General features: G+C 36.1%; 1 long non-coding RNA gene across 1 annotated transcript in view; it reads right to left on the bottom strand.

Annotated features, from left to right (window-relative positions):
* Positions 1-2,272: 2,272 nt before the first annotated feature.
* Positions 2,273-23,286, bottom strand: part of LOC112625787 — a 53,814-nt gene continuing 32,800 nt past the window's right edge. Inside the window, exon 4 of the long non-coding RNA XR_003119779.1 lies at positions 2,273-2,823. This is a non-coding gene — a long non-coding RNA (uncharacterized LOC112625787). The remainder of the gene's footprint in view (positions 2,824-23,286) is intronic.

The raw sequence follows: 23,286 nt of genomic DNA, 5'->3' as shown, positions 1-23,286 counted from the left end.
ATCTTTTACAACATTGACACTTTTGGATGAGAGGTTTTTAGATCCATAATGCATAACTAATTTCACCAACTATATTGGCAAAGGAATGTGGAAACACAATAGGCAAAAGCAGTCTCTTAAAATCGCCCATCAATGTTCAGTTTCCTACCAGCAGTAATACGAATGTTATCAACACATGTGCAACCTCCCTTTACTACAGTGAGAGTTGTGTGGGCGTCCATGCACGGGAGAAAAGAATCCCAAGAACATACATCACTCTTCCCAATTTACATTTTCAGTATCCTGAATTTAAGCATGCTCAATGAATCTGACAGGGAGTGCTACTGAAGTCTCAACTCCAAATAAATAGTTTAAAATAAAAAGTTGTACAAATATTAGTCTGTGCCAATGGTGCGGTTTGAGAGGGAGTGCTATAAACACAAAGTAAATTAAATGGGATCTACTTTTGTGGGGTAAAAGGCTACTTAGACTGGTTATTATAGAGAAAATGTTGTTGTGTGGTGCGACAGCACGTACCCATGTGGCTAACCTACAACTGGTAGAAGAAACAAATCCCACCCATACCTAGGAGCGGTGCCACATCCAGACCACAATTCCTATGAGGGATGAACTTAATTTGCTGAAAATGAAGGCCAGGCTCTGTTGCAGCTCATTAGCTGGTTACAGACACACTGAGAGAGAAGAAAGTGGAATTTAGTCGATGTTCCAACTTCTACATGTGCTGTGAATAAAACAGACTATTGTTTTTTTGATAAAGAAGTATTGTTTTGAATGTGCAGATTGGCTAAGGAAAGCCAGCAGAATTTTTTGGCCAAATATAGTCTCTTGCTCACTCCTAAAAATCCTAGCTTTCAAATTAGGAGCTGAAGTCATTGAAAAAAAAAAAAAAAAAAAAAAAAAGTTTACATTCCTGCAGCCTGCTGCAGCAAAGCCAAACAAATGTTTGGCTTAAAGCTCACTTACATCTCTTTCATGAGCCTTTTTTTTAAACATGGAAGTCTGAAAAATACCATTTCTTTTATCGAGTCATTTAATGCCAAGTGGGGAGTGTGTGTGTGTGTGTGTGTGTTTATGTGAGGACACGCACACTCAGCAACAGTACTATAGGGTCAGTGTAGTGGTTTTAAAGCATGTGGGTCATATTTGAATTTAAAGAAACCATGGTTTTACAGCTTCTGGCATAATTTAGGTCACAGTCACAAACTGTGATTTTTTTTAAGCATCATTAACCACTGAATGGACAAGGAATGTGTTATTTTCAAGGAGTTTCTTTGGTGCCAGTTCAGGCAATAAAAACCTAAGGACGGGTCAAACTGGGAGGGTAACTTTGTATGTAGTTGCCCTCCTGATGCACTTTTTTACCATAAAAATTGCTTGCTTTTTGGCCTTCAGTCTCTAAGCCCAAAGTGGATAACTTGAAGTAACAGCATCAATTTATTGGAGGCAGACATCTTGATGGCCAATTTTTGTATAGTCAGTAGAACTGGTGATTTGGCACTCTGAAGAGTCCATTAAAATGACAAAATTGCAGAACTGAGTATGCAGTGGTCTAGTATTTTGGGGTTCACGGGTAGATTCTCCTTCCAGTATTCTTCATAGATCATCCAAATTTTTGCTAGAATACAGATGAGTTTTGGTATAATGATGACATTCATATTAAATAAATTCCCAGTCTGAGAGCAGAAAATGAAATGGTTTAAATCAAGCCTCTTTCTAAGTTAGGGGCCACTGACAGTGTGTGCCCAGACCTGGGGAAACGGAAACAGAGGGAGCCATGTGAGCATCACTCTCATGGCCTCTCCCAGCTTGCTACCAGCTTTGCACGCTGATTGGGCTATTTTGTTGGCAGGAGTAATTTGGTATTGAGGGTTGATTTCCCAAGTGCAAATGACTGGTGTGTTTGAGGCATGTCAAGAGGAGGAGAGCAGAGAGTAAGTCCTCCTGGCCATACTGTCACATGATGGGTGGCTGAGGGCCTCCTTAGGCCAATTCTAGTTCCTTTCTCAACCTTCAGACACTAAACAAACAAGTATATGGAAGGAATAAAACGAAGCATTTACTATAAAATATTATTTACACATTAAATTGTTTTTCAATATATTATTAAAAACATTTTCATCACATTCTTAGAATTCCCATGATCTTCAGATGCCATTTGGGGATTTTCGTTGTTGTTTTGTGGTGGGATTGGCTTTAGCAGAATTTCACCTGCATAGGTTTACATGCATAGCTTACATCATCAGTATAATAGTGAACATATTACCATCAGAGGAAGACCAGAAGAAATGTCTTTATTGTACATTTTCCCAGATATTCCAGATATCAATGCTTATAGTTTTGACAAGTGTTTTAATACAATACAATCTACCAAAGAATGTTTTTGATTTATGTCAAAACCTCTGAAAATTAAGTGTGGTGAGCTATAAGAAGAACAAAGAAGGTCACCTTTTGAGAGAATGGATGAGGACTGCCTTCAGTTCTAAACACAGGATCACCTCATTAACGAGATGTGCCCCAGACAAGTATTTTCCAAATAAATATTTGTTGAGTACATAAACAACTAAACACTTTAATTTTACATTTTTTATTAAATTATTTATAAAATAAATGCCCTTGCCCCCTTAAAAATTGGTTTTAGAATGAAAATGTAATTATTTTGTTTTGTGTCATCACTGTGAATACCTACTGCTGTATTATAACCATGTGTCTTGTCTGCCCTTTAAGTTGGTTGCTTTCTCTATCAGTTCCAGGTTCTTAGTTAAGATGTTTCTATTGCTATGCTGTGCCTGTGTCTAATAACATTTCACATTCTTCCAATTTGTTCTAAAATAGAAAAAGAGATCTTTGTTAACAATTTATGCTAAATAATAATCAACACGACTGTGGATGAAAGGATGCATAATTACAATTAGATAGGAGAAATAAGTTGAAGAGATCTATTGTACAGTATGGTGACTATAGTTAATGACGATAGATTGCATTCTTTAAAAATGAAAAGATGGTGAATGTTAAGCGTTCTCAGTACAAAAATGATGTCTATGTGAGGTAACACATTTGTTAATTAGCTGGACTTAAGTATCCCACAGTGTACGTATACTTCAAAACATCATGTTGTGGGCTGGTCACGGTGGCTCATGCCTGTAATCCTATCACTTTGGGAGCCTGAGGTGGGTGGATCACAAGGTAAAGAGTTCAAGACCAGTCTGGGCAAGATGGTGAAACTCTGTCTCTACTAAAAATACAAAAATTAGCCAGACATGGTGGCAGGCATCTGTAATCCCAGCTACTTGGGAGGCTGAGGCAGAGAATTGCTTGAACCCAGGAGGCAGAGGTTGCAGTGAGCTGAGATCATGCCCCTGCACTCCAGCCTGGGCGACAGAGCAAGACTCCGTCTCAAAACACACACACACATCATGTTGTGCACAATAAACACGTAATAAAAATTTTAAAAATAATACATTTTCTAGAAGTTTTATAAGAGCACTTTCTGCCAAAGAGTTTAAATTGTCAGTATTCAGTATTACCAGATCAATATTCAAGTAAGTAAAGAACTATTGTAATCTGCAAGTTCTGACAACCTCTAGGCTACTTCAAAAAGTCAAGGAATACATATTGCAACTAAAATTCGAGTTAATTACCAAATAAATTTTCCCTTGAAAAGTTAAGTTTTGAAACTAATTTACATCCTAAGCTTCTCAGACCTTACCTCATATTTGAACACAATTTGACAGTTTACAAATAACTTTCACATAATGTACTATTCTATTTTACCTGTATAACATGAGTATGTTTGACTTTTTCAGGTAACAAGGAATTGAAACATATTCTGGTTACTTTAAATTACTGTAAGGCCTTACAGAAAAGTACGGAAAACAAGCATCTGTAACACAAGCCTAATGGACATTAGAGATCATTCAGGGATGCCAAAATTGTTCAGAAGGCTAAGTCTTCACAGCCTGCTTGTCCTGTTGTCACTTCTGCAGAAGGGACACATCTCTGCCTTTGCTATGGCTTCACCATTATTCTCACCCATTTTCTTATTTTAGTATATTCTTAGTAATATTAAAAGCTATCAAATAAAATTTTTAAAAATTTTTAAACATTTTGTTTTTAAAACATATTTTTAAATGTAATTAAAATACTGCATTAAATATTAAAGCACCTTTAAACTAGAAAACTGTTATGAATATTTTCAGTACTGTATGAAAGATTAAATGGTATATCCTTTAAATAACCCAAAACAAAGATGTTACCTGACTATTCCTACCTCTCACATACACACACAAAATGATTCACAGGTGAAAGTATTGAGCCTTTGGGTGTGAAATATTTCTGGCAAACCATAGGTAACTTTACCTATTCTCCTTAATGTTCCATGTATGATTGGTGTCCGATTAAAGATACATACATGAGATGATAAGACTTTTATTTGGTTTAGAGAAAGAGGAGTTGTTTAGTCATGGACCTCAACTCTTAAAACAGAATGTCAGAGTGTCTAGTCTCCCTGCAGTCTTGACTGCAAACTGAGCACTCTCTTATTATTAAGTACTTTCACTTAGAAGAAGCCACTTTTCATAGAATAGAGACTCAAAAAATCTCAACCATAAAACAAAAACAAAATGAAAGACAGGGACATAAAAGTCAGCAAGAAATACTGAACGTTCTGCGGGGGATGAGGAAATGTATAGCCTTCATTTTACCAGATTCCCAGACCAAGTCTACTTTTGTAAAGCAATAGTCTTGGTATCTTGAGAAAAGGAGCAACTCAAAAGAAGTGTGGTGGAAATTTCCAAAACACAGAGAGTCTGTCTGGATAAAAACAGTGAAGACAGGCTTCTATATTTAATGACAGGGCCTGGGTTGCCTGTCTTCTGTGATCACTGGCTCTGTGTGGTACACTTTGGTAAGTTTATGATGGTGTAATCCCCCGATGAATGAAGCACTCCCTTCCCTTCAGTGCTGTTTATTCTTAGCTTATGCACACAAAGAGCAAAAAAAGTTGTCAACAACGTATCCAGTTTATACACCGAACACACTACCAACAGCCAGCTGACTCAAGTGAACCAAGCAGTTCTTGTATCCTGAACGTCCTTCCTTCATTAATTCACACACACAAATATTTGCTCTGCACCTACTATGTGCCAGGCACAACAACAGAAGAGGTTAGTTGGGGAAAAGTGTAGAACAGGAACATGGCAGTGGTAGAGAGGAGAGAAAAGAGGAAAAAATAGTTTCTGTTTGTGTTAATAAAGGGGGGAGATTGTTTTCCTGACATCCTGTAAAAATCTGTGACTCTCAGTCATATTTAAAAAGTGTTCATTTCTGATTTGAACCATAATATGCAGGGAGATGTCCCTGTGTTGATTGGCCCTTTATTACTGATCCTGAAATTCTCATAGGAGGTGAAAAATACATCTATTCTAGTTCCCTAAAACAATCCAAACCTTAAGAATACACAACTCCATATCCTTCAAACGCAGAGAAGAATGAAGACAATAAAATGACTTATTGTTTAAAAATTAGACATTTGATAATTATAAAAATCTCTTATGTGTCCATTTTACAATTGGAAAATAAACATATTAATGTAAATATGATAATAGCACCTAAATTCTAATACCTTTGATATAATAGCTTGAGAGAATAATTGGAGGAGAATGGAAGAAAAGAAATTTTAGCTGGAATTTGGAGTTGTGGATCATTCTATAACTTTAAAAATGAAGTTCTGCCCTTAGGGAAAAAAAATTAAGTGGTTCTGGCCTATAGCAGGCTGTTTCAATACCACTCCGTGCATTGGGACAACTGAAACAGTACTTGTTCAGAAAATGTTTCAAGTCATGATTTCTAGAAGTCACCTCACTTATCACTATGTCAGAATATTTTTCTTCAGTCCATTAGAAGCAGGCTCTGCCTTTATGCTGCTTTCAAGGATTCCAAAGGTTCACTCACAATGCCAGACTACAATAAAATTCAGCGTAATGTGAACCACTCGATGATATTGCCTTTCCTTATTGCCTTTCAGTTACAGCATTCTAAATGCAATAAAGAAGAAGTTGTGCTGTGTGGAACAGACAGAGAAATGAGTATCATTCCCTGAGTTGAAAAGTCATGGGTTGTAATACACTAAGAGCTTAAAGGAGAATTTCTCATATCGATGGTTGATTATGCATGTTTGAACATCCGAGTAACCTAAAAAGCAAATAAGATTGCCTATTTCAACTCACGATGGTTTTTATTTGGCATGCATTCCACAGTAGGCAGTAAAGCAGTGCCCCCACCAGCTGCAAATGTATCTATGTGTTCTTCTGGAGAGCAAACCTAAACAGCACTGGGGTCATAGGAAAGGAGAGCTAGTGGCCACTCGCTCTGCAAAGCAGCCCTGGGAAAGTGAGGCGATTCTTTCTACATCGTGGCTTGACTCTCAACAACAGGTTGGAACTATTTAGGAGACTGTAAACTCAGCAATGCCTTTCAGTACTGCCAGTGGGGTCCCAAGTGATCTTGGGCAGTTTGCATAGAACCCTGACACAATCTGACCTATCTCTGCGTGCATTAGCCTGAGGTAAGTTGCTTGACAGGAAGGCAGGCGCACAGGATGCAGCCTAGTTTTCTGTGTCTTCTGTGGACTCTCAAGCAAAGCAGGAGCTTGAGGATAGCAGCGCTGATCTTTGTAGGTGATATTAGGTGCATTCCAAACATAAAAGCCAGATTTAAAGTACTCAGACTATACAATGGTTATTTTACGTATGGTCATCTGTTTGTTTGAAGATGAAAAGAGGCATTGCTGGACAACTCTGGCTATAAATACCAGTAACCCCAGTCATTATTTTAAGTGTTTCCTTTACCTTCAAAGGAAAAAAAAAAGCAAAATAAAAAATAAAATAAATTAAAATAAAAATAAAGCAACTCAAAGTGACATTTTAGGGGTAATTATACTCATATTTTGAAGTAACTTATCTTAAGAATATGAACGATTCTTGTCTAGCTCACATCTTGTGTAGTTTTGTGTAGAATTCCCACTAACAATCCCTTTGCCCCGTACTTAAAATAAACCCATCTATTCCTTCTCCCAGAAGGAAAATAACAAAATTCTCAATGGTTGCAGTGAAATTATCCCCTGTGACATGAGTGAGTCATCTCAGCCACTGCAGGCAAAAGCTCACTTCTTTGAAAACTTGTTCCTTGTCTTCTTTCTAGGGAACCTGCATTACTGCCATCAGACTGGAAAACATGCAGCTTTACTTCACGTTATGCACCAGACACTCTGAAGAAGTTTTTTTTAGAGTTAATGCTTGCACATAATTGACTTTCACCATAGTTAAAGCACAGAAAGGAGTTTGTCTTAAAAACATTATTAATTTCAGTTAAGAGTTTTAATATGTGCCTCAATGGGCATTTCTTGTGACTGTGTTTTCCTACAAAACTATTAACTCTTCAAAATAGCAAGCCTGATTCTGTGCACTTATTCAAAGCATACATATTATAAAAAAAAAGCATCCATATTTTCTCATATCTTTGACAGTTTAAGAAGTCATACTGACTACTCCAACTTTACAGGTATTTAGTAAATATTCATTTGTTGAAGAATCATTATGAAGATTTTATTAATTAGAATTTACCAGTCTTACCAGTAATTTTATGCAATATATTCATTTGTTAACACTTTATTTTTCTTTTTCATTCTACTCGATTACATTTTTAAGAGATGCAGGTTCCATAATTTCTATGTATGAGGTACCTATTTGGTGGATTGATTCCTTAAACTATCTCCTTTTTATTTAAATCAATAAAATGGTATAAGAGAGTACTTATTATTTATGACACATTTTACTTCATGCCAATGAAATGAGTAATTTTTTATAAAGGTAATTCATTTTTGCTGAATTTTTTCCAAAAAATCCATCTTAAATACTGATTTTTCATTTTTCTGAATGTATATTAGATGTCACACATGCATTAGAGAAATTCTGAGTTACTCTGACTTGAAAAAAATACCTACCAATATTAATGGAGTTCTTTAAAATTAAGAATCTCACATCTTCCCAGTTCGAGACAGAGTATTCTCTGACACAGGTTTTCAGAAATACAATAAGAAACATTAGCGAGTGTATTACCCACCCCTCTTAAAGGTGTCAGTGTCTGTAAAAATCTAAAAATACAATAAAAAGAAAGCCAAGAAAACCTAGGTACAATGCCATATGCTCAGCTAAAAAAAATTAAATCTTAGACTCGTGCCAAAAAAAATTACCAAATGGTTATCTTGGTGTGATCAGCTCCCCCTATAAAAACTGCAACCGAACTGATGACCTCAGAGACAGAAGCCATCCCTTTGGCACCACTGCTCAAATGAGAAACAGAACCGAACATCCTGAGACTTGTTTTAAACAGAAAACTATATAAAATAAAGAATCAGAGGAACTGAAAGAAACTTTAGAACTCATTGGTGATAAAATCACCTATTTTCATCGAATAAAATAAGAGCTGGAGAAATCATAACATTTAGGTATTATTGAGGTATTTTCACTGAAGACTACAAGCTCTCAAGGCTCCAAAGAGCAAATAGAATAATTTTAAACAGTTGACAAATAATGAAAATAATGTTTAATTTTCAAAGGGCCTTAAACTGGTCCTCAGTGATGGCCATATAGTCAGCATAGTTGTGACAGCCCTGGCAGTGGAAATTACGGGATCTTGGAGATGATGTTTGCCACCAAGATGAATGGCAGAGAATTGTTAGAGTTACCCAATTCACTGAGACGGGTGAGAGAGATGGTGGGAAGTAAGCCTTTCCTCATGAACCTACAGATCGTACTTATGAAGCCATGTGTTGTAATTTTATCTAAGCAAGTAGGAATGCACATAAAAGTGCCTGAATTGTACCATGAGAGCTTGATCTAAAACACAAGCATGGACTAGAGTAATAAATTATCACAAAGTGGAAAGTGGTAACACTAGTAGTTCAAAATTCATGTCAGGAAAGCAATGCTATACACACTAAAGCCCCAGGAGCCCCAGACATACTCTTATCTTGGATAGCAGAGCAGTACAGAGACACAGGCTCAACCTTGAAGAACTTTGCCTGTGGAAGGTAATGACAACCAATGACACAAGTAAAGAAAGTCACAATATGGCATTTTAGGGGAGAATCATTCACTGGATAAGGGAGATTGTCTCCATTGCAGTTCATGGTCTATAGGACAATACTTCTGTGAAAATTCTACAGTTTTTGTGGTAATATTTGCCGTTCCTCAAGCTTCCAAATCCATTGTCAGTCTGGGAATTTCTTTGGAGATTTCCAATGAGCCAGCTACAAAATCCAGAGTTTCCAAAAGTTATCACCTCAAATTTCCAGTCAAGTTGTCAGAATCTGTCAGCAGTGGAAGATGCCAGATGGGAATGACTGTGCCCTGAGACCTGGCACATCCAGTGGCCTGGCAGGGCAGGTATTGGCGGTGTCTGCATTGCAGGTGAAGACTGAGCTTGTCTGGGAGCTCCACGGGGAACTAGTAGAGCTCCAGGGAGTCAGAAGCAGGAGTTTTTATATATATGTATAATGTGTGTGTGTGTGTGTGTGTGTGTGTGTGTGTGTGTGCAGGGAGATATTAGTGATGTACCCAGATGCTAAATTCATATTTTTACCCTGTGCTTGGATCTTCAGGTATGCTCACCTCTAAAGGCCGCACTAAGAGTTTGAGAAATAGGATGGTATGTATTTAACAGAACAAGTTCCAGGAAAGGAATCTTGAGAGAAGAGAGACAAATGGGTCTCTCTTCAGATAAATGGTCTAATGGGGTAGAGAAAGAGGCAAGAAATGTCTGAAAGAATTGGCCCTTAATTTGGAGATAAGGCCAGACTAGGTAGAACTATACTGAAATAATCCCACGATCTAAGCCTTTTGATCTATTTTTTAATAGTATTTTCTTGGACTTTCTAAAATTATATTATCAGCTATCATGTCTTGTTTCTTTCATTTGCCTGAATCTGTAATCTGTGATTGCAAATTTGAGTAATTCACCCCTTTAATTTTCTAAAAACATGGAAACAAACAAAAGCCTGTTAGAACTACATGTAGAATAAGAATAGGCTCTGTCTGGGTAGAAGAATGAAGGGCTCTTTTACCATTATTGATATTGTGAACTATTTTTCCTTTGCATTTTTAGGCTCTTCTCATTATTTCTTGATTCCTAGCTATAGCGTCATGTTTGAAACTGACCACTTGTTATATGAGGTATTAGTATTTTAGGCTTTGTTGTTAATTTTCTCTACCAACTTTAGTTCTGAATTGCATGAAATACTTTTAAATAAAAATGGTGGGCATATGGTTCTGCTACTTCTTTATAAGTCGCAGTGGACCCAAATTAGCTTTTCTATATTAAGTGTGATGCTAAAAGCAATTATTCTAGCCCCACAAACTAAACTGCACATGAAGATAAATACATCATTTAAGGTAAATGAACCTTGTAAGGGCTCTTGAATGTCGATGATATGCATGAAGAGTATTTCATTTGTAGATAGATTTCTCAACATGCCCAATACAAGAAATTCTGATGACAGGTGGACTCTCCATAATGACTGAAGCTGGGGCACAGATATTCTACAAAGTTACATCTCCTTTAACAAACATTGACATCGCACCCTATCACAAACCAGGCACTATGCAAGGTCCAAGGAATACACAAATGGATTCGATATAATCCCTACACTCAAAAGGCTCACAGCCTAGCTTGGGAGATAAGCATATCTTTAAGTACTATACGGTGTAACACAGTATGCATAAATGCCAAAAACAGGAATAAAGTGAAAGACCTACTAATGTCCTTGGATGTTCAGGGGGGTATTTCACCAAAGATATGCCATTTGAAACCTATTTTGAAAGATTTAATACATGTTCCTAAGGCAGATAAAACTGAGATGATTTTCTGATGGAAGACATTCCAGCTATGGTCATAACATGATTAGTATGTGGTATTTCATAGCTTGGTACAGCTATGAAGAAATAGTGTGGAAGAGTCTGAAAAGTAGGCAGTGCAAGAAGTCTTTATGTGCCACATTGAGAAATCTAGACTTAATCTTGTAGGGGACATCAGGCCATCGTAGCTTCTTAATCATAACTGATAACCTTGTCAAAAGAATGAAATATTCAATTTTTTAATCTTCCATTGTAGTTAGTTACTTTCTTTTTTTTTTTAATTTATTTATTATTATCATACATTAAGTTGTAGGGTACATGTGCATAACGTGCAGGTTTGTTACATATGTATACTTGTGCCATGTTGGTCTGCTGCACCCATCAACTCGTCATTTACATCAGGTATAACTCCCAATGCAATCCCTCCCCCCTCCCCCCTCCCCATGATAGGCCCCGGTGTGTGATGTTCCCCTTCCTGAGTCCAAGTGATCTCATTGTTCAGTTCCCACCTATGAGTGAGAACATGCGGTGTTTGGTTTTCTGTTCTTGTGATAGTTTGCTAAGAATGATGGTTTCCAGCTGCATGCAATCTACTCATCTGACAAAGGGCTAATATCCAGAACCTACAAAGAACTCAAACAAATTTACAAGAAAAAAACAAACAACCCCATCAAAAAGTGGGCAAAGGATATGAACAGACATTTCTCAAAAGAAGACATTCATACAGCCAACAGACACATGAAAAAATGCTCATCATCACTGGCCATCAGAGAAATGCAAATCAAAACCACAATGAGATACCATCTCACACCAGTTAGTTACTTTCTACCTGCACTTCTTGTATAAGTCCTTACACATTACCATTTCCCAGTAATGCAGTCAGAGCAGAAGGGCCTTGAACTTCTTCTAGAAGATTCGGTCACTGGAGAGAAAGACTCTCCTGTCCACAGGAGACTATTTATTTTAAACCTGATTTAATTGCCATATGCCAACTAGTACTTTGCAGCATAGCCAAATGAAATAGAAAACAACCAACCAGTAAAATGTTTCCCAACTCTAGAAATATTCAGTAAAAGAGATTTCACCGTGCACATCCCAGGAATATACAATAAAACTTTCATGTAAGTATTTATTGTATGATTGATAGCATCACTTTTGTCTCAGGAAATTCTCAGTATCATGAGAAAGTTCAAAAGCAAGTGAGAAGCCATCACACTCTCCAGTAAATCTAGTCACCTTGCAAATTGGAGTTTTATGGTTTTGCAGAATAATAGGATAAAGAGAAGTACACTTATTTGAGCTATTAGGTTGGTGCAAACATATTTGCAGTTTTTTACCATGGAAAGTAATGGCAAAAATAGCAATTATGTTTTTACCAAACTAATAGTTACATAATATATTTCTGATATTTCCTGGGAGTCCACGAGGAACAACTTATCCTTACTTCTTGAAAACTATTGTGTCAGGGGGTAAACTCAAAATGTTTATTAAAAGCATGATTATTGGATATACTCAAGAAAAGAAATTTCTTTTTAAACTATACACCCAAATAGTGGTTTTATTTTCCCCACACTGTTTGCCTTTGTCTATCAATTGATTAAACCAAAGCCTTGGGAAGATATTGGTAGTGAGAAGATCTGAGCTCTAGACAGATTACACACTTTTGGAATTAAACCCAAAATTAAAATTTAAAATAGGGCTAAGACCAGAACTTCACCAATGTCATAAATCATACATTATTGTCTTTTTCCAGTCTATAAGCTGTTATCAAGAGCAAAATGTCATTATCAATATAACTCTAAGGAAAGTTTACAAAATAAAAATTTGTGAAAATGAAAACTGGCAGCTGAAAAACAAAGCATATCCATGTTTTTCCTATCTGCATGCTCTTATCTATTGACATACATTTCGCTTTTCTGTATTTACTCTGACTTTTTAAATAAACACTCATGTTTTTTTAATCAGTTGCTTAATCAGAGGGTCCAAACACTCTATGCGAAATTTCTCCTTTCTTCTCCCTTGACTATGTAAAAATAAAGAAGCAAGCTGTGGCAAACGTTTCACAAGAATTTTTGTTTCCTAAAATGTTAATGGAACAATGGAAATAAGACAGGAGTTAAAGGTTATCACAATTATATAGATTTTCATTTTTCTTCACCAGCAACTTTTTGCTAACTTTTCAAATTATGCATTGTTACCTTGACCCATTTTTTAGATGCCTCAATGGATCTGAAAGGCAGTAATTTGAGACTTAAAATTTGAACTTTCAATTGCTGTATTTTTAGTACAACCTAAAGGTGTTCACAGGAAAATGTGAGCCTAGATTAGACAATAAAGAGTTGTTTTATAAAAGCAATCAGCTTTTCTAGTTCAACTCTCTTTTCATCCTGAAATTTTCCTAAAAGAATTTTTTATCTAATACTTTAAGATAATTACTTGCTCATGGCCATTGGGTTAAATTTTTTATTAGTAGGTTTTCAAACTGTGTTCTTCTGCTAGTTACAAAAATGAAAATATTTTAAAATTACATATGCCAAATTAACTTTACAGTACAAATGTATACTTTTAAAATTATAATTTACAGCACAAAGGTTTCTGACACCTTACATGGCATTCCAATTCCTACAAGAAATTGTTGAGATTCAGAAATCATGAACCATGCCTAAGTTCTTGGAAACAATGTGTCTGCTATGGTGGCTGTTGGCTCCTGTGTATGGAAAAAAGTGCCACAGAGAATTTCAACCAACTTGAAGCAACTGTTCCAAAGAATGTGGCTTAAGATTTTCAAAGACAAGTCAGACACTTAATGCATGCAGCTGTACTAGAAGGTGACCAAGAGTAAGAATAGATGAATCAAATAACAAATGCATTACCACGAGGCTGGTTTGAATTGCCAGAACTAACTTTTGTATTTTTACCTGAGGAGCATCATATTTCAAAAGAAACAATTAAAAACTGATATAGACAGAGAACAAATTTCTAAAATGAAAAATGGTCATTAAGATGGTAAATAAACTGATGTCCAATTAAAAAAGGAATCCGAGGTTATCAAAAGTTACCTTGACTATAGGAAATACCTAAATCCTGTATGTTCTTTTGAGGATAGCACATATGACAATTTTAAATCACACTGAAATTTAACTACAAAATTCTTACAGAATAAATTAGCTTCCAAAAATCAAACATTTTTCAAAGAGCCTATAAAAAAAAAGATAAGTGTGAAGTGTAGGCCTTCTGTGGAATCATCAAAATCTCTTAGCTCTTTATTCTTTTTTCTAAAAAGTTTCTCTGCTGAAATATAATTTAGAGAACATGCAGAAAATAAATTTAGGATAGTCCAAACAAGTATGATGCCTGAAGCTCCAATAACAATTTAGAGACTATAAATGTTATTAAATTTCAACCCATCTTTTCTTGGTGAATGCAATTCATTATTTCCTAAGGAAATCAGTCTTGACCAATACCATTGTGAATTACTTATATAAATTAAATATGCCACTTCTATAGAAAACTTTAGGTCAGCAGCAGATGTTGGTAAATTCCTACAGAAATGCATGCCCAGAGAATGTTTTTTTTTTTTTTTTAAATGGCAGAAATCTGCTAGCTATTCCTGCCTTATCTGCAACAGCTGAGCAATCTTTCAGTGCCACGCGGAGACGGAAAACTTGGCTCAGATATAGCGTGGACAAGCTTGCCTTAATCACATTGCTCTTTTACATGTGCACAAGGACATCAACATTGACAGTACAGAGTAAAGCAGCCATTTGCTGAAAACAACTGTCAACGTTGTCAAGTTTTTGGAACCTCTTATAATGTGATTTGTATGACAAATCTTGTGGCATTTTGTTTGTCAGCAACAGTAGTGAATTTCCATGTATCTGGGAAGGCAGGAGAACTGTTCAGAAGTGAATTGGGATTCTTTACACAGACTGTATTAAAGGAAAACAGTGATTAATTTTAAAATGACAGATTTCAAATAGATCTAGAATTTTCAACGTGGAATTTCATTTCAGATATCACATAAATATGTTTTTCTCCTTGGGCTCAAACCTTGAAGAATTGCTAGAGTCGTTCAATTTTCCTTTGTTGCTCTCTAAGTTTTGAAAACTGTTGTAAAAATATTAATATTTTCAGAGACTCGAATCTGTAGCAGTAATTAGTAGAGGGTGTTCTAAGTGACAGCAGTAGGTTCATTCCTTTCTTTAAGAACTAGATGCTCATTGGCCATAAAGCTCATGAAATCAGTTGTAGTCAGTTATAACTAACCTAGTGCACATCAGTGTTATTCAACAGTGTATCTATTAAAAGACCATTATAGAGATCTCATGGTTCATTACTTTTTTAACACTATTCATACTTATCCTTACTTCGTGCTGTGTTTTTCATATAGCTACTCCTTAATGTGTTTCATTCATGTGTCCTCAGCCAAGGTCCTCCTTCATGTGGGTGGGTGGGATTAGTTTGGATGTGCTTATAACGGACCATGAATGCCCCCTCCTTGCACATGCCAAAATGCCCATAGATGCCTGACACCAGTATCCTAGCCCAGCCAAGAAAGTCTCAGGTTCTGCACATCCACACTAATTATGGTTCCTTTAAAAGAGATCCTTCAAAGTCTAAGAGAGAATCTTTCTTTTTTATGCTTCCCTCCAAGTAAATACAGTTCAAGAATCCCAGAAAAGGTATTCTTTCCTTCTGTTAGGATCCTTTTCCCCTCTCATCAAAGCAATGCTCAACATAATGTTTTGGACCACCCTTATAAATATTAGGTACTAAAAGATTTTTTTTATGGAACGGAATTTTTTAAATGGTAGATAAAACTGAGGCACACTCTAACTGAGGATTAATATTTTGCTTCAAACACCATAATAACCAGTTTTTCCCTCCTTTCTTTCTTCCCTTTATTTTTCTGGAAAAATACTGAATGAGGTGCCTATAGTAGCAATAGAAGTATGATGCAAGCTACATTAGTAATTTCCGTTTTTCTAGTAGCCATATTAAAAAGTAAATAGAAGCCAGGCATGGTGGCTCACGCCTGTAATCCCAGCACTTTGGGAGGCCGAGGTGGGCAGATCACCTGAGGTCAGGAGTTTGAGACCAGCCTGGCTAACATGGTGAAACCCCGTTTCTACTAAAAATACAAAAAATTAGCCGGGAGTGGTGGCCCACACCTGTAATCCTGGCTACTCGGGAGGCTGAGGCAGGAGAATTGCTTGAACCCAGGAGGTGGAGGTTGCAGTGAGCTGAGATCACACCATTGTACTCCAGCTTGAGTAACAAGAGTGAAGCTCCACCTCAGAAAAAAAAAAAAAAGTAACTATAAACAGATGAAACTGATTTCAATAATACTTAACCCAATATATCCACAATATAATGTAATCAATATAAAAAGTATTTATGAGATATTTTACATTCCTTTTTCCTTGTACTAAATATTTGAAATCTAGTGCATATCTTACACTTACAGTGCATCTCAGAACTAGGCACATTTCAAGTGCTCAATAGCACCGTGGGGCTAGTGGCTACCATATTGGACAGCAGAGTTCTAGAGACCTCAGTTCTAATACTACTCGGTCCACTAGGTTATGTGACTTTAACTAAGTCTCTTTTTTACTGAGTCTTATTTTCCCCATCTATGAAAAAGGCTTTAATAATTCCTGTCCTGGTTTATCTTTGAGTAATTTGTGAAGAGCACATAGAAAACTACAGTTAAAAGTAGTTTAAAAATTAGTAAGTTTTCTGCAGTTTTTAATTTTTGTTGCTATTTCCTCTTTCCCAGAGTTTCCTCACTTTCTCTTAAAAAAATCCTCTGACTGCTATTTAAAATCATACATGGTAAGGTATGCTGTGTTTTATGGTTTAAAAATCTACTGTTAAATGCTTCCAGTGCCAAATTTTTGCTCCTCTCAATAGAAACTTGCCTTCATAAAACCCTAAGCTTAAGATAATATCAATAGCCTGCCTTTTCTGTGATGGTCACTATTTATAAAAGACACTCACATTCTATAGTTTTGTTCTCTCATCTTCCAGTTGTGCTTTGATAATTCTAGACTAGAGCTTAGCTGTATGTCAAAGATATGTAGACCTCTCTGTACCTACATTTATTTTAAACATCCAGCATATTTCCTACTTATAAAAATACTAAGAATGGAAAACTATGTACAATCATGAGCCACATAATGACGGTGGTCTCGTAAGATTATAATGGAGTTGAAAATTCTTATCACTTAGTGAGGTCGTAGCCGTCGTAATGTTAGCACAACACATCACTCACGTGTTTGTGGTGATGTTGGTGTAAACACACCTACTGCGCTGCCAGTCATATAAAAGTCTAGCACATACAATTATGTACAGTACATAATACTTGATAACGATAATGAATATGTTACTGGTTTACATATTTATGATACTATACTTTTACTGCTATTTTAGAGTGCACCCTTTCTATTTATATATAAAAAAGAAGTTAACTATAAAACAGCCTCTGACAGGTTCATCAGGAGGTATTCCAAAAGAAGGCACTGTTATCGTAGGAGATGACAGCTCTGTACGTGTTACTGCCCCTGAAGACCTTCCACTGGGACAGATGTGGAGGTGAAAGACAGTGATATTGATGATCCTGATCCTGTGTTAGCCTAGGCTAATGTGAGTGTTTGTGTCTTAGTTTTTAATAGAAGAATTTTAAAAGTAAAAATTTTAATAGGCAAAAAGTAGAGAATAAGGATATAAAGAAAAATATTTTGCATAGCTGTACAATGTGCTTGTTTTAAGCTAAGTCTATCATAAGAGTCAAAATTTAAAAATAAAAAGTTTATAAGGTAAAAAAGTATTGTATGCTAAGGTTAATTTATTATTAAGAGAAGAAAAATATTTGCTATAAATGTAGAGTAGCCTAAGTTTACAGTGTTTCTAAAGTCTACAGTAGTGTATAGTAACGACCTAGATCTTCACATTAACTCACCACTCGCTCACTGACTCACCCAGAGCAACTTTCAGTCCTGCAAGCTCTGTTCATGGTTAAGCGCCCTGCACATTATAGTGGAAGCACAGCTTCCATTATAATTAAATTCTAATTGTTTCTAAAGTTTAGGAAGGATAAAATGGTTACTCTCCACAGTGACAAAAGGAAGCCAGGAAAATAAAGTGCACACTTGTATGAATTGTGAGGAAATAATGTACCATTTTTAAAATCTTTTATACTGTATTTTTACTGTGTCTTTTCTATGTTTAGATACACAAATATTTACCATTATGTTCCAATTACCTACAGTACTCAGTACAGTCACATGCTGTACAGGCTTACAGCCTAGGAGCAACAGGCATACAGCCTAGGTGTGTAGTAGGCTACACCATCAAGGTGTGTGGAAGTCCACTTTATGATTTTGCACAGCATCAAAATAGCTAATAATGCATTTCTCTGAATGTAACCCTATTGTTAAGTGACAAATGGCTGCATAATGGTTGAACTTTCAATCAGTATATTTTCAGTACAACTTAAAGGTATTGACAGGAAAATGGATCTAAATTAGAAAATAGTTTTATGAACACAACTACCTTTTCTAGTTTAAGCCTCTTTTCATTCTTAGTTTTTTTCTGAAAGAACTTTTTAGCTAGTATTTTTAGTTAATCACTAGCTCACGAGTAGGAAACCCTGCCTCATACACTCATTGTCCTATTTCTTTAATTTCTGAAAACTTCCTTGACATATAATAATTCTTACTGGCTTTTCTCCTCCTGATCATTTTAAACTCATTGCCATTCCTTTCCTCCTTTTCTCTTCTCCCCTCTGACAGTCTCTCTGTCACTGTCTCTCTCTTCTCTCTGCCTTCTCAATCTCTTCACCAACTGTGTTCTCAACAGTCACCACACTGCTTTTCTTTTTTGACCTTTTCTTGTGTATTCAGCTTATATTCAGTATCTGGCAGGCTGGTAAGTTGGCTGCATCAAAGGAGCTTTGAACTTTTGCTTGTTTGTTTATGAACAATAACTGTCCTATACCCTATAAGTATATAAATAAAAATATATTATAAATTTAACACATAAAATAGAGTGTTATTTTAAAATCTTATAAATTAATCTAGCAGCATCTAGAAGTACCACTAGATTCCCAAATCATCTACTATCCCAGCAAAACAGCAATCTATCTGGACAGTGATCTAAACGTTGTGGGTTTTTTTTTTTTTAAATGCTTTTGAATACGATCTTAATCACCATTTCCAGTGGTGTGTCTACATACCAGCTGCAGCCTTGCTGATTAGAGCATCAATACCAATTGATTTTCTAGCACATACTTGCAATGTCTATTGTATCTCATTGCATACAATTGGTATTTAGCTAAAGCTAAGAGGGGAATAAAAAAGATTTCGTGTACAGAACACATGGGTCCCAGAGAGTTTCATAATTCCCAGGAGAATATAAGAATGAGGTACTCAATGTCAGACTAAATGGTTTCTTACGGTTAATGTGTTTGGTGACCACAGCCTCAAATAATTCTCTTGCCCAGAGCCAGGGTTACTCAGCTGTATAATAACCTCTAAAGTCTCTCCTTTGAAAAAGACTCAGGATTCATGACTTTAATTTTGCCACTGATGATATGAAAAGTATACTCCATATAGTACTGAGCAAGCATTCACTCTCAGCTTCCACTGTAATGAAATTCTAATTGTTTCTAAAGTTTAGGAAGGATAAAATGGTTAATCTCCAAGATGACAAAAGGAAGCCAGGAAAATAAAGTGACACACTTGAATGAACTGTGAGGAAATAAAGTGCACAACATGCGATAATGCCATGACTCCGTGTTATTGCGCATTTCTGGGCTGAAAAGATATGGCTTGATGGGTAATTTGTCATGCTGTGCAATAGAGAATAACAGTAAAGAGACTTCAGACAGAAGAAAATTACACAAATAGTAGGGTGGAAAGGTATAATTGAAGATGGCAAAAGATTGAAAGAAAGACATTTAAAATTACTGTACTGACCTACTAAATGCACTTGGGCGTGGAATCCTGGCCTCACAAGAAGAGGCATTAAATGACTGCGGGCTGTGACACTACTGCAGAGTAATGCCAATCTCCTGAGCATTCGGAGAAGAAAAACACAATGCACAGCCTGACAGAACAGCCTCAACCTGCTTTTTTAATGAGAGGAGCATGGGATTCTGGTGAACTTAGATAGATAAAGTTTCCTAAACTAATTCAATTGCTTACATTATGAATATATTTAATTTATTAAAAATATTTTGGGAGCTTAACTAATTCCTTAATTTTCTGAAGTCAATAAATCTGCACGTTACAAAACTGCAAAACAAATGGAATATCTTTTTAAATGGATTCACACCAAAAGAATTTGCTTTTCACATCCGGTTAAGTTTCTTCAGGATTGAAGAGTCTGAGAGATCAGTATGACATTGTGCAAAGCACATTCATAACTCTGAGAAGCAGAAGACACAAGTGGTATCCCCACATCTTCTGCAGGCTCATTAATCATGTACAGCTCTGGGCAAGTCCCTAAACTTCATGAAGCTCAAGTCCCCTTCTCTGTATAAGGAGAAACACGGACCAGATATTTTCTAAAGATCTTTTCCAGTCCGTAATTCTATTTCAAACAGCAAAAGCTCAAAAAAACCTTCTCCATAAATATTATTTCCATTTCCTTCCCAGGGATGTCCCAACCATGCATACTTTATAATGGCTGAGGACACTCATCTACTTTGTTCCCTTAAATTAAAGAAATATGCCTCCTACCTATCATGTAAGATGATTGCATGGAAAACACAAAATTCTTTGAGATGTCAGTTAATGATAAAGATTGTTCCATTTCTAACATATAATACACAATCACAGCTTATCTTTAAACATTTAATTCTTAATGACAATAAAGAACTTATAGGAATATGACATTTCTTTATATAAAGGAAAATGCTATCCTTGATGATTATACTACATAAAAAATGAAGTGGGAGCATTTTTGCAATTCTTATTACAGCTATCATGACTCTATTGCCCCATAATTTCTTCCACAAAGCAGAAATCTTAGGTTATAATCTGTGTAATCTACCATAAATTGCTCAAAAAAAGTTTTCCAATGGGAAGTATCTTCTGTATATTACTGGTAAGGTAAAAAATGGAAAATAATATTTTTATAATAAATGAAAGAGTGATTTCCACTTTTAAAAATAATTTTTAACTCGAGGAAAGTTAAGTGAGCTAAAAATAAAGTATTGATCAATAAAACTATTCTGTCTAGATGACATTGTAAGAAATACATTAAATTAAGAGGTTTCAAACTTGTAAGGGTAAAAAAATTTCGAAAGTTTAGAAAGATTGCATAACATGGACTTGTGACATACTATGAGGAAATATTTAGATATGCCTTAGAGATTTTTAAAGGCCCAATAGGCAACCATGCTGTATTTAAACAAAAATCGGTACTTAAAATAAAAAACGGTACTTAAAATCACAAAAGGTACTTAAAATCACAAAAGGTACAAAACGTACTTAAAATCACAAATAGAATTCTGTACTTAAAATCACAAATAGAATTCTGACTGAATTTCATCAGGAGGCATCATTATACTTTCACTATTATATTCTTTTTCTTCAAGTTAAACATTTTAGACTTTCAATATTTGTTATGTTTTATATTTGCAAATTACAATACTGATGATAATGAGCAGCGGGTACTATTATACGACTCTATCCAAAAATATCTTTTCATTAATTCATTTCAATATAGGATGCTTATTTAAAACTTCAAGTGAAAAATGCATGGTAGTGGTATCTAGCAAAATCTTGTCCCAACTCCCATGGACTGTGATTGGCACATCACATATAACAGGACAGACATAAAATTAATTTCTGACTAATATCAATAAAATAATCTATTAATCATTTAATTTAAATTTTCAAAAATCATAAAACTAGAAGAAATATCAAAGTCACCTAACCTGGGGCTTTATGCGTATGAGATTAATCTTTCAAAGAATGTAGTGAGCAAACACAGTCCTCTAAGACACAAAGATTCATCCAACAAATAAGACTTTTGATGACTGTTAAGGTCTCTTCCAGCTCTGGAATTGCACATTATATGAAAACATATAATTATGTTCAAGAAAATTCTATTCAAAACATTTGGTCGTATCAGAGTCAAAAACTTCTCAGAACTCAGAATCCACAAGTCTCAGTTTTAATGCTCACATTTTAAGACTATTTTATGAGAACTCTTATCAGGGCCATGGAAGCTATTATTCTTTTTTTTTTTTTTTTTTTTTTTTTGAGACGGAGTCTCGCTCTGTCGCCCAGGCTGGAGTGCAGTGGCCGGATCTCAGCTCACTGCAAGCTCCGCCTCCCGGGTTCACGCCATTCTCCGGCCTCAGCCTCCCGAGTAGCTGGGACTACAGGCACCCGCCACTTCGCCCGGCTAGTTTTTTTTTTTTGTATTTTTTAGTAGAGACGGGCTTTCACCGTGTTAACCAGGATGGTCTCGATCTCCCGACCTCGTGATCCGCCCGTCTCGGCCTCCCAAAGTGCTGGGATTACAGGCTTGAGCCACCGCGCCCGGCCGGAAGCTATTATTCTTACCAGTGTAGGAACAAGCAGATCCAAATGCCATCAATTATTAAAATAATAATAAACCACTCACTCACTTACACATTTCATGAACACTTACTACCATCTACTATGTTCCAGGCACTGGACCAGGCACCAGGTATAGAGGACAATTACACAGACATGACCCCTTTCAGGGTCTAGTAGAGAACAGAAAGTTGAATGAATAACAATGGAGTGTGGTGAGATGGGATAAGTCACACGAGCCCAGGAGTTCGAGTCTGCAGTGTGCTATAATCACATCACTGCACTCCAGCCTGGGTGGCAGAATAATATCTCATCTCTTAAAAAAAAAAAAATGGGGTAAGTACAGGAAGTTGTGAGACCATATAAAGGCTCTGTTAAACCTAAGGCAGATAAGGTGTAGCTGAGACCTAAAGAATGTGAGCAAGGGTAGCTGCTTTTATGCACTGTGCCCTCTCACTTCTTCATCTTTGCATATAATGCCCTCTATCCCTACAATGCCCTTCCAACCTCTTTCTTGATCATCCTCTTGGATTCAGTGTGGACAGAACCTCTTCAAGGAATCCTTCCCTTAATCTCCCACATGCACTAACTAGTCTGGAATGAATGTCCTTCCCTCATCAGTGCTCACTGAACCAATACATAGCTTCATCCACCATTTCTGTAGTGCCTGTTTAATCCTGATCTCTTGGGCTAATAAATTCCAAGAAGAGGCTTGCTTCTTTGAAGCTTCTGGGGAAGCTTTTGTAGCTCTTCTAAAAAGTCCCTTTCATTTGGTAACTATCTGGCTGATAGCCACGGATGAA

This window comes from Theropithecus gelada, chromosome 6, assembly GCF_003255815.1.
Source record: "Theropithecus gelada isolate Dixy chromosome 6, Tgel_1.0, whole genome shotgun sequence".
Lineage (NCBI taxonomy): Eukaryota > Metazoa > Chordata > Mammalia > Primates > Cercopithecidae > Theropithecus > Theropithecus gelada.
This window is presented reverse-complemented; position numbering and strand designations above follow the sequence as displayed.